Genomic DNA, 12,443 nt, shown 5'->3' with positions numbered 1-12,443 from the left:
AGAGAGAGAGAGAGAGAGAGAGAGAGAGAGAGAGACATATGTTATTAAATTGCGGTATATTTAAACAATAATGGTTTTCAATATGTGACGAGTAAACAATACAATGTCCTTCACAATGCTGGCATGATACAAAAACTTGATCCATGTATTATGAAGCTGTGGCGATGTGCTAACACCGGACCGTCAATGTGTGGCGAGTAGAAAATAGCACAGGAGACTGAGGTGCCGCTCCGTGACATGACTACTCTCTGTTCATTAATTGAATTATTAATGTGCGTCACTCCATATTTTCATTCATTCATATGGAGCACATCAAAGGTTATCATATTGATATAGTTCCATAGTGTCGATTTATAACAAGACGGAGCCTCGCACACTACTGAATGTGTGGCTGCTACCCTGCTGACCACCCAACCATCGGCACACTTGTTGGTTGATCAGCGCCCAACTTGCAAGCATCCAGTGCAGCGCGGCGCAGCTCGTCTCGTCACAGGGAATCGCTCATCGTAAAATTGAAGCTCTATTCAGGGTAAAGACCTTGGCTCTACTTATCTTGACCTACTGTTTTCATTGATAAGATAAAAATTTAATACATGACCATCTTTTTGGAGTAAGTCTCACAGGCATTAGTAAAATTGCTGTTTTCCTTATTTTACAAGGCTTTACTGAGACTACTTGAGCGTGCACTGATGACCGCCACCCACTGCTGAAATTCTTCATTGACAATATATAACACTTAACACATGATGAGAATAACCTGACACGTTTAATACGACGACAAAATACACCGTGCTGTAATTAACTGAAAGTGTTGCACTCTTCATTAATTGAGATGCAGTGAGAAATAAAGTAGTATTTGTGGAGGAACATGATCCATCATCCTTTCCAAGAGAGAGAGAGAGAGAGAGAGAGAGAGAGAGAGAGAGAGAGAGAGAGAGAGAGAGAGAGAGAGAGAGAGAGAGAGAGAGAGAGAGAGAGAGAGTGTGTAAAAGAGACTTCATTGACATTTGGACGAGGAAAACAAAATCTAATCATGAAAGTAATATAATTTTACTGAGACGAGAGTAGCTGAATAAAAAGCACCACAAACACGCTACAGACTTTGACGGAGATTATTATGTGATCTCCCTCTCTTATTATGAACTACGTTGCTATCACGGCTACCTTTTGTGTGATTTGCCGGATGCTGCTTTGTAATAATGCCTCTCTCCCTCGGGCAACGATCTGGCAATAGACTAACCTACCTACATTTGTCAATCAAACACACACACACACACACACACACACACACACACACACACACACACACACCAAACAGCCTTCTATACCTTTATCCCCTTCCACACTCCACGTACTCTCTCAACACGTCAGCCTCTATAACACTTTCATACTAAATCTACTTAACTGCCTCTTCAAGGAACACTCAACGCTACATCTTTCCTTTCTCTCCTGCTCCTTCTCCTCGTCCTCCTCCTCCTCCTCAACTTCTCCCTCGCTTTCCTATTTCTTTTGTGTTATCTTCAAAGCAAGAGAGTTTCTAAGTGAAGAAATCTCATAATATGATTCTATAATATGATTTTATTACAATTAGCGAATGTCTACCTCGAAGACAGTTGTTTTATGTGTAGCATAGACTGGCAGAGAGAGAGAGAGAGAGAGAGAGAGAGAGAGAGAGAGAGAGAGAGAGAGAGAGAGAGAGAGAGAGAGAGATAACAACACTGGCAGATTGTACTGCGAGAGATATGGAGCAGCCAGTTAAAAGAAGAGGACTTAATGAAACGAAAGCTTTTCTCTCAACTCCATTTAAAAGTTTTGTTGATGAAACTCGCCTGGATATAAAAACTAGAGCGAGGCGTACTCTAATCAAGGGCGCACGAGACCTGGTAATGGAGCCTCAGTCTAGCCGAGGGAGAGATGAAATGAAGGAGCTAGTCAGTTTGGAGCGAGTAACACTGACGCTCGTTCTACGTCAGCTGATAGGAGAAAAATCCAATTAAGAATCTTGGTCAAACAAAGAACGTCAGCTATTAAGAAAGGGAGAGCAGTGAATGTTAGTCAAAGGAGATCATTGTCTGGAAGGTTACGTCTGTCTTAAGAGGAGGAGGAGTTCACCTGTGTAAGGCAACGAAGACTAATTCTTTCTTGCTTGCTTGCTTGCTCTCTCTCTCTCTCTCTCTCTCTCTCTCTCTCTCTCTCTCTCTCTCTCTCTCTCCCAAACAATCAATACAGCCACCCTACCACAAACCACTCCACAGCCCAACCACCATCACTATAAACCTTCCACCACCACCACCACCACCACCACCACACCGTAGCTCACCACGCCGTTACTCAGGTACACACTCCTCCCACTCCTTACACTCACGGCGGGATGAAGACGGTAGTGGTGTGTAAGGGTGATGCAATGCTGGTGGAGCGGCGCGGGTGTTTCTGTAAAGGGTATAGGAAGTGGAGGAGGAGGAAGAGTAAAGGTAGTTAGACGTATTTCCTGCTCCCGCTGCTTCATTTCAGGCTTCACCGCAACACACGGACACAGAATCTAAGGCAAAGTTGCAGCATCACACGGAATGGTAAATGAAGCGCCGGAATAACAGAGTTGCGCTAAAGACAACAAAAGAAAACATGATTAGGTTGAAGCGAGGCCCGGAAATGGTAATCACGCTGCAGAGTGAGGGAGGAAGAGAGTGAAGATGAGCATCACAACAGTGCACACTATAGCAATGGGGTGCTGGCTGAGAGGAGCGAGGCGCATCCGCCGGGGTGGGGGGGGGACGCAGCGCCCCTGGGGAATTAATACTAATTGTGTAGAGTGGGTGGTAAGGAAACGAAAGCAGATGTAAGATATGTATTCTATTTTTTAAAGTTTCGGTTATACAAGGATCTTCAGAATTAGTTACAATTTTTATTTATTCATTTTTCTTTGAGAAAAGAAGACATCAACCCCTTCAATACTGGGATATAATTTTAACCTGAGATTTGTGTATGATAAGACTATTTTATTGACATTAGGAAGGGTCTATGGAAGTCAGAAAATTAATGGACACAGTCTTCGCTATTCACATACGTTTCTGAAGTTGTAAAAAATCACCAAATAGTAAGCAAAGTGAATATGGGAACGCGTCATGGTACTGAAGGGGTTAAGAAGTTGGATAGAAGATGGACTAAGATCGAAATAATGAAAGACAGTAGAAGTAAAGAAGGTGGGCAGTTCACCTTGCTACAGGTTTAATATTTGGAATTCAGGGTATAAGTGACATAACTTTATTGTTATTTTGGTGTTTTTGGTGTTTAATGTTCCTTGTTTAGGTTTTAAGTAGGAGTGGATACTTCATTGCTGGCATGGTTTTCTTTTGCAGAACTTGAAGTGTTGAACGTCTTCCGAGTAGCCATGGATGATCCTGGTGAAAGACTCACTTGTAAACTATCACACACCTGTAGGACAAATGTATTACTAAAACACATTGCATACATTGGTACACTAACTCTCATCATCAGTGGGAATGCCGCCGCTGGACTCTCGCCTCACGTACTCCTGTGATACTTCCTCCTGTTCCTTTCTCCTTAATGCTATTGTTTTCCTTCCATTTGATTCATATCGTGGGTTACTTCTTAGTGTTTTATTTTGTCATTTTTGAGAACACTTATATTTACTGCCGATGTGCATTTTCCTTATGTTTGTTCACTAGTTACCCCGCCACCCACCTGCACCGCGTCTCCTGTACCCTGTGTTCCCAAACGTCACGCTGAGCTGTACTCGTAGCCAAATTAAATTAGATATGAATTTTTCTGAGAGTTGTCTGGCGCACTCTGGCTTTTCTGGCAGTCTCATTTTACTAGATTATACTTCTGTTCGGAAACTCCCGGGCTCGGTGGCTTTGGTTCCCTCGTGCAGCTGTTTGAAACTCTCCTTGCTTTGCTTTTGTTTCATTTCATCTCCAGGTTCAAGAAGCGGTAAGGAATAATAGTGTCCCAGTGCTACCAACTCAATACTGGTATCAGGAACGGCAAAAGGACTGACACACACACACACACACACACACACACACACACACACACACACACACACACAGTTATAGAGAAAAATGACAATAGTTCGTGACGGATGGCCAAGAAGTGGACAGGGATTAGCTCCCCTTCCAAACGAATGTGTGTGTGTGTGTGTGTGTGTGTGAGAGAGAGAGAGAGAGAGAGAGAGAGAGAGAGAGAGAGAGAGAGAGAGAGAGAGAGAGAGAGAGAGAGAGAGAGAAGAGAGAGAGAGAGAGAGAGAGAGAGAGAGAGAGAGAGAGAGAGAGAGAGAGAGAGAGAGAGAGAGAGAGAGAGAGAGAGAGAGAGAGAGAGAGAGAGAGAGAGAGAGAGAGAGAGAGAGAGAGAGAGAGAGAGAGAGAGAGAGAGAGAGAGAGAGAGAGAGAGAGAGAGAGAGAGAGAGAGAGAGAGAGAGAGAGAGAGAGAGAGAGAGAGAGAGAGAGAGAGAGAGAGAGAGAGAGAGAGAGAGAGAGAGAGAGAGAGAGAGAGAGAGAGAGAGAGAGAGAGAGAGAGAGAGAGAGAGAGAGAGAGAGAGAGAGAGAGAGAGAGAGAGAGAGAGAGAGAGAGAGAGAGAGAGAGAGAGAGAGAGAGAGAGAGAGAGAGAGAGAGAGAGAGAGAGAGAGAGAGAGAGAGAGAGAGAGAGAGAGAGAGAGAGAGAGAGAGAGAGAGAGAGAGAGAGAGAGAGAGAGAGAGAGAGAGAGAGAGAGAGAGAGAGAGAGAGATATTATGCCAAAAAAGTTTCCCACACGGACACAAACAGATCACTCGTCCATAAATTGAGAAGGAGGACACAGTCAGGGTGGGACAGCGGGACACAGGCAGCGGTTACAGGCAGAACTCTGAGTTGCTGGTTATAGACTTGACTTGATAGGACTGGAGTGACGCACTGTCAGAAACTTCCACAGCGAGTCTTCAGTCATATATCAGAGCCATGATGTACACCACTATGCATCAAAGGCCTGTTGCTTTGACTTTGGCAAGCGACACAGTGACTCAAACTGGATACGTTCTTCGTTTTCAGGTAGTTAGAATAAATTTTCCCTAAGAAAGTAGTCCTAATAAACAAGGGAGTTATATTCTTTAGATTAACGTGCATTTTCCCACAAAGGCGAGGATCTCTGTGATAATATAACATAATGTAACGTCGACAAATAATATCTTACGTTGTAATAAGCCTGACAAGGTTTAGGGGCGACACTCGCTAAGGCAAGGGATTGGGTGAGACACGAAGACAATAAACCACTCCATGGGTTAACTATGACATTACTGCACGACTTCTTGAGCCTCGTGTTGTGGCATAAAGTTCAGTATTAGAAATGTACAATGTCACGTGCGCGGCGGTGAACATTTTCGTTGGGGCAATACGAGGGAATAACAGAATGGCAGTAAAAATGACAGGAAGCATAAGGCTGGACTGAAGTGAGGGCGAAGATGTGAGGACCATGAAGGTGAATGGATGTGGATGAAGTAGGTAATGTAGTGTTGGCGGAGGGAAGTGGTGGCGGAGGTTATGACTGGACAATTGGAAGGCAAGAAATCTTTATGCATAACACACACACACACACACACACACACACACACACACACACACACACACACACACACACACACACACACACTCATCTGAGGGACTTGTTAATGTATACTTCTATCAATAACTGTGTGTGTGTGTGTGTGTGTGTGTGTGTGTGTGTGTGTGTGTGTGTGTGTGTGTGTGTGTGTGTGTGTGTGTGTGTGTGTGTGTCGTGCCTTCACAACTTGTGCCACCGACAGAATATCAGACAGACAGACAGACACAGACCAATAAAATTCATAAGAGGTCTTGAATAAATCATTCTCTCCCTCTCTCTGTCTTGAATAAACGATTCTCTCTCTCTCTCTCTCTCTCTCTCTCTCTCTCTCTCTCTCTCTCTCTCCAAGGCCCCAGAGATGATTAGCCAGGTTCTTTAGAGTTTAATCCGTTAATAATGATGAAATCATTGTTTTTCTGTCACGAGAACCATGACGAGTACGCTCTCTTGAAAGCCAGTGTCACTTTCAACTGTCTTTTGAAGGTAGTAAAAGTGCAATGTAGAAGCAGTTCCTATGGCACGATGGCACACACTCACTATTTCTTCCTTTTCGCCTGTATTTAGTCCCTCTCCATAATTTTGATGTATGTCAAGAGATATCTGTGTGAGTGTAGTCTAGGTAACATTTATAGGAATGAACGTTATTTGTTTGGTGTTTTTGTCAGTGACTATTTCTGATTTCAAACTTTATGGCAATAGTTATGTGTGTATGTTTTGTGGTCTGTTTTTTAGATAGTAAGATATTTTTTCAACACTGTACGTCGTTCTTTTTACAATTTTTCTACCCCATTCTGTCCGTGTTTGAGTGATGTATTTTCCACACCTGTTCTCTTTTTCCACACCTGGTGTCGTAAAGATGGATCAGAACGACACTTGTATTACGGCAGTTTCCATCGTGCTGGATTTAGTGGCGGTGACGGGTAACATTTTCCGGGCAATACCACCATCACCACCACCACCACCACCTTTATAACATGCGTGGCACATCTTATCTACTAAACGACAAAGTGTTACGCTAATCACCATTTCGTGCTGCCGTGTCATTCCTTCGTTTGGTTTTGTTTTTCATACATTTTTTCATTTTTCGTTATCGTATTCATTAGTAATAATCACACCTGTTGTATTATTGAATGGCTCGGCGCAGCATTCCACCTGTGTTATAATGCATTAAATAAATCCGTATCGTGACCGGCAATGCGTCATCGCCTCACGCCTTTTTATCGTGTGTTGTTTAATCTATTAACGTAACAACGCCTGTTGTATTACTTTATCGATTAGCGCAGAATTATGCCCGCTATGTTACCACGGCTCTGTGCTGTCCTCGCCACAGCTGCGCCACTTGTGTGTGTGTGTGTGTGTGTGTGTGTGTGTGTGTGTGTGTGTGTGTGTGTGTGTGTGTACTTACATGGAGGTCAGTAAACACTTTCAGCAACATAATTTCAACATAATTATACAAACACGCCACACTCCCTGTTTATGAAGTACACCACCGCATTGTTTATGTCACTCATCAACCTGCGGTAACATTATTTGTGGATTGTATAAACACAATTACGTAAAGCCGCGTCCTACCGCTTGAATAGAGAAGCTTGGGTTCCTGATGGTGGCGGGAACGGCTTGGTAACCTTTGCCCCGGAGGCGAGGCGGACACGAGCCATCAAGAGCTATGACAGACCATTAATATAAAATCATGTGGTGTTTAATTAAACTGCCTAGCTAATTAATTGCGTATTTAATTAGTGTGGCAATACAGCAAGAGTGCATCGAGGCAGTCACTTGAGGCAGGCGCCCGCTGGCTGGGAGAGTGTGCCTGTTGATGCTTTGGTGGTGGTTGTAGCGGTGGTGGTGGTGGTGGTGTTCTCGTTTAGGAATGGAAGAAGCAGAGGTCACCATGCATCGCGCCAAGAACTATTGCCTTCATGTTTCGAGTGGTGACAGTTCTCGGGACAAGGATAACGTGATCCCTGAACACACGAGGAGGCGTTGCGTATTGGTGATAAGGCTGAGTGATGGCACGGCGCCGTAATGCACGATACCGGAGACCTCGCTACCACTGTCACATGCATCACGCCTCACTGCTGAGCCTGAAGGGACCACAGGGAAATATAGCAGTCAGTGTGTTAAAGTGTGGAAATCTTGGCCAGATATTAGTGATGAAAAGTAACAAACTAGATATGAACACTGAGACAAATGAGCGGAAGAGGTGGTGAGAGAACTGAGGATGAAGCGGAAGCAGTGTTATACTCACTGTTTCTGTGCAGAGCAGTGTAACAATAAACCTGAGCCTCCCTACCACTTTCCCTAAACCGCACAAGCAGCTCCTTATTAAGCCACCTCAGGAGATGAAGAGGCAGGACGAACACGCTCTCTACTCTAATACTGGGTAACAAATTGCCACATTAGTGAGAGCGCGGCGCCTCACAACGGTATACGCAGTGTGCACCAGAGCTTCGTAATCATCGCCATGGAGAGAGAGAGAGAGAGAGAGAGAGAGAGAGAGAGAGAGAGAGAGGGGGAGGTTGGCAGCCCAGCAAGAAAAACAGGAATGAGGCAAGGAAATAAGGATGAGTGCATGGCGTGGTGTAGCGTGGCATGAAAGTGTGAGAGCAGCCAGCTGGTGGACGCTGTGACGCCACTTATCTCTTGGCGGGTAACTGTGCTGGCGATACATTCACCACTATGATATTGGAGACGGATAAAATATGCGGTCCGTAAATAATGGCGTTTTATGTGTCACTTGTAAGAATAATTCATACACACACAAAAAAAAAAAAAAAAAGGTTACGCACGAACATTACTCGACGAGATACTGACTCGTTTTATAACTGGAATCATAAAGAAACACCCAAAAAACTTAAAGAATCCCTTATAATACTATGTAGAGGTGGTAGTGGTAGTAGCAATAGCAGTAGCAGTAGTAGTAGTTGTAGTAGTAGTAGTAGTAGTAGTAGTAGTCTATAGAGGCTTTTGAAAATTATATAGTGGAGGTGCGGAGAGGGGCTTCTGAATAATGGACCACTGCCGCCTCTTCCTACCTTTCCTCAACCCTTTCATTCAGTCAGCCTACACACCACCACCACCACCACCACCACCACCACCATCATCACCACCACCACCATCACCACATCAACACGAGCATCACAACACCCAGCAAGGTCCAGTGTCGTGTCAGGCAGGCCCGTCCCACTAATCCTTCCTAAGACTTACTGTGAACTCTACCGACGATGGGAAAAGTTATGACAAACGAGCGGACGGAGGAACAGGAGAGGAGGGCGGGGCTGGGCGGGGCTGGGCGGGGCGAGGCAGGGTGTGGCTGGGAGGGGAGGCTAAAATTTGAGATTGTGAGGGAAGGAAAGGATGGAATGAAGTACCATACGACGAGAGAGAGAGAGAGAGAGAGAGAGAGAGAGAGAGAGAGAGAGAGTAGTGGTGCAGAGAAAAGAGGACGAAGAAAAATTTAATATTTATCAGTGGTGCAGCGTAGCGGACTGAGTTGGGGAGTGAGTGAGGAAGTGAGTAAATGGGTGGGGAGGGGAGAGTTGTGGGAGGGGGTGCGGATGGAGGGCACGTGTGTGGTGAAGACAGTTAAGGAAGGACGATGTTGGGGAGAGTGCTGGGAGGAAGGGGAGGAAAATGAACGTGAAAACCTCTTTTAGCGTGGCGAGATGAAAGTGGATGGGTGGAAGGCACTGAGTGAGAGAGACGGGGATGGAAGAGGCGAGAGGAAGGAGAATTGTGACCGAGGGAAGGGATAAGGAAATAAAGCTTTCTTTTTATCTATTATCTATAACAACACAGCGTGACTTTCACTTTTTGCAGTTTCTCTTTAAAAGCAGGGAAAATGTCGGTGCCTTCTGGCTGTTTCACAAGTAAAGATACTCGAGTTATTGTCTCCTCCATCTCTAAGCACTGTTGAGTTTAACTTCAGGTGAATGCATTGGGCCGAGAGCAGGCCGAGGCATTCTCCCTGCAGCGAGCATTACTTAGGGACAGTGTGTGGCCTTCGTGCCGAGGCCTCTTCCGTTATTGCGTTGGAAAATGTACAGTGTGATTAGGCATTCCGTTTAAAGTGTCCGCCATGCACCATGCTGGGAACAACAAGGGTTTCGAGGGAGGGGCGATTCAAGAGTCTATCTGAATCATTATTAGTAAACTAAACTTGGATGCCACTTCATCCATTTCATGTTGTGGGACTAGTTTTGATATGATGAGAATGGAGGTGTGACGCCTCGGCCCGTCAGGCTGCTGGCTGGGCTGTCAGCCTCAATGGCCGCGAAGGTAGTGGGTTATGGAGAATGTCAGCTTCACTCTTATCAAGGATGTATAACTACTGATGAATACCTGAATCACTTTTCACCGACGACGACGGGTTTCATGCTGAATAAGTAATCACCAATCTTTTTATGAAAAAAATATGTCATTTAAGTTTCTGAATAACATTTTAGCATAGCTATTTACGCTGCCTGTTTTCATTTACACCTGCAGCTGAACTATGAAAATTGTGTGCGAGCGGGAAGCAGGAAGTGGGAGGGGACGAGGCCGGGAGGGAACGCGGCACACAGTGGGAGGGCCAGCAGGCCGTAATTAACAATAACAAACAATTACATTACTACAATTTTTTTTCCGCGTGGGCATGACAGTGGCTGTTGGCGCTGCTCCCCCCGGCTGAATGACTCTGACCTCCATCAACACACTCCCCACTGCTTAATGACCACCATGAATAGCGATAACGGTAATAATTGTCGGTAATGAGTGTTGTATGATGTGTTCGGACAACCTCACGTAATGCGTTTCACGGGGGTTGAATCATCACTGCTCACCGTTCTTCCACTGCAGATATTTCATAACGAAACTCAGCTTACTCAATGGTAATGCTCGAGAATGATTCCTATAAGACGTAGTAATGATAAGTCCTATTTTGGCACTTTTGATATAAGGAACAAGAGAAAAGGCAGCGGAACATCTACTTACCTACGTGTTGCTCCGTTGATTTTTGGGGCCTTAGACCTATAGACATCTGAGGTCATCTGCAGTGGAGGGAAAGAGACAAACTTCCTTGCCCCCTCGTAGGGTCACTCCGGCAGCTTCTCCCCCTCTGGTGGTGAAACAAGAAGCGTGTATATAATCGTGGCAGTTTTCGACTAGAGTGGTATTTCATGGTCATACAATCTCGGTAACAATGGAGTGAATTATTGCCCTGCGCTCTGCCCGATACTGCTCTCATTACGGTACTGACAGACGGCCCCCAAGCCCCCCACTCTACCAAAGCTTCATTACCACGCTAGCATCAAACACCGGATATTTGGCGTTTCAATTTCCATAATTTCCGTATCCACACCCTAAATACTGAGGTAATTTGCAGCCAATAAGTGCATGTTCCTTCCTGTCGATAATGAATGGGGCCTAATTCTCACTTAGCCAAACTGATCAAATTATACGGTGCTTTGTTGACAAAATCACACAGTATTATTTTTTCCCGCTATGTAAAAAGAGAACACAATCAAACTGTTATTATATGTTCATCAAAAAGCAATAGTCATTATCATCTCATTTACTAGGTGCAAGTAAGACAAGAGAGACACAATGCCCAGAGGGGTTTTCAGCGCAAACACTGCTCTAATACCACTGAGGGAAAACTGTGCAACGTGACGCTCATCCAGCCACACTGCCACACACCACCCACCCGCATCCACTGCAATCAATCTCTTGTTTTCATCTTTTTACTTTCATTTTTTGCAGTCATCAGCCTCCACTATTCCCTCCTCGCCTCTCCGCCTCCGTCCTCACACTGCCGCACCAGAAAATGCATTACTTGTGTTATTTGTGAGACTGTCTGTCACCACGCCACTCGGTTTGTTTTGAATTACACTCTAGGCCTTTCACACGGCTAATGGAACTGAATAATAGCTAGAAGAGACATTGTAAGATGCAGGAAAGATTCTCGCATGTGAATGAGCAGTGAAAGAAAAGCAAACTGAAGAAAGAAGCACACACACACACACACACACACACACACACACACACACACACACACACACACACACACACACACACACACACACATTTTCATTATGTATATACTGCAATTACTAATAAACCGTATTATTATTATTATTATTATTATTACACACACACAATATTCCTCCCATGGTGACCTTGGATGAGAGAGAGAGAGAGAGAGAGAGAGAGAGAGAGAGAGAGAGAGAGAGAGAGAGAGAGAGAGAGAGAGAGAGAGAGGAAAACAAATACTGCAGATTTAGCGGGATTATAACCTGTGACCGAGATACATAAAGATCACTGGAACAATAACATATTACACTGAAAAGACAATTATTTCCTCTCTGTTCTTTAATGTATACCGGAGATTAGGGTGACAGTAATCATGGGAGGCGAGGCGAGAACATAAAACCAATAACTGTCTTCTCACCCACCTTCCTTCCTTCCTTCCTTCCTTCCGTGACTGACAAACCAAAGACAGCACCGATGACTGCAAGACTGGAGGGATCTACGTCAGCTCAGTAACTTTGTAATGAGTCATAATGGTGGAGGGGACGCACCACTACCTCTACCCTCTTCCTTCTCCTCCCTCCTCCCTCCTGGACGTAGCCAACTCACACATAACACACGGCCAGAGTTGTGAGGTATGATTCAAAGCCTTGCCATGCCGCTGTGCTGTTCGAGTTAAGCTGAGTTATGGTGGCACGGGTCGCGCGTCTATCTGAAAACAAAAAAGATATATTTTACCGGATGACACCCTGATGTATATATAAAAAAGGGAATAAATATAACCGAACGAAGGCTACACGTTACATAAACACGAGCCAAACAGTCTCTCCCTGAATGAGGAGT

General features: G+C 44.7%; 1 long non-coding RNA gene across 6 annotated transcripts in view; it reads right to left on the bottom strand.

The window, feature by feature from the left end:
- LOC123503393 overlaps window positions 1-12,443 on the bottom strand; it is a 68,195-nt gene that overhangs the window by 5,504 nt on the left and 50,248 nt on the right. For 2 of the 6 annotated variants that reach the window (XR_006674441.1, XR_006674445.1), the window contains exons 2-3: window positions 12,026-12,312; window positions 10,566-10,689 (exon numbers count right to left, since the gene is read on the bottom strand). This is a non-coding gene — a long non-coding RNA (uncharacterized LOC123503393). The remainder of the gene's footprint in view (window positions 1-10,565; window positions 10,690-12,025; window positions 12,313-12,443) is intronic. The other 4 variants (XR_006674446.1, XR_006674444.1, XR_006674448.1 and 1 more) reach the window with 2 other exon arrangements.

The sequence above is a fragment of the Portunus trituberculatus genome, chromosome 14 (assembly GCF_017591435.1).
Source record: "Portunus trituberculatus isolate SZX2019 chromosome 14, ASM1759143v1, whole genome shotgun sequence".
In the NCBI taxonomy this organism is placed as follows: Eukaryota; Metazoa; Arthropoda; class Malacostraca; order Decapoda; family Portunidae; genus Portunus; species Portunus trituberculatus.
Note: the sequence above shows the minus strand (reverse complement) of the source record. Positions and strands in the feature narration are given on the sequence as shown.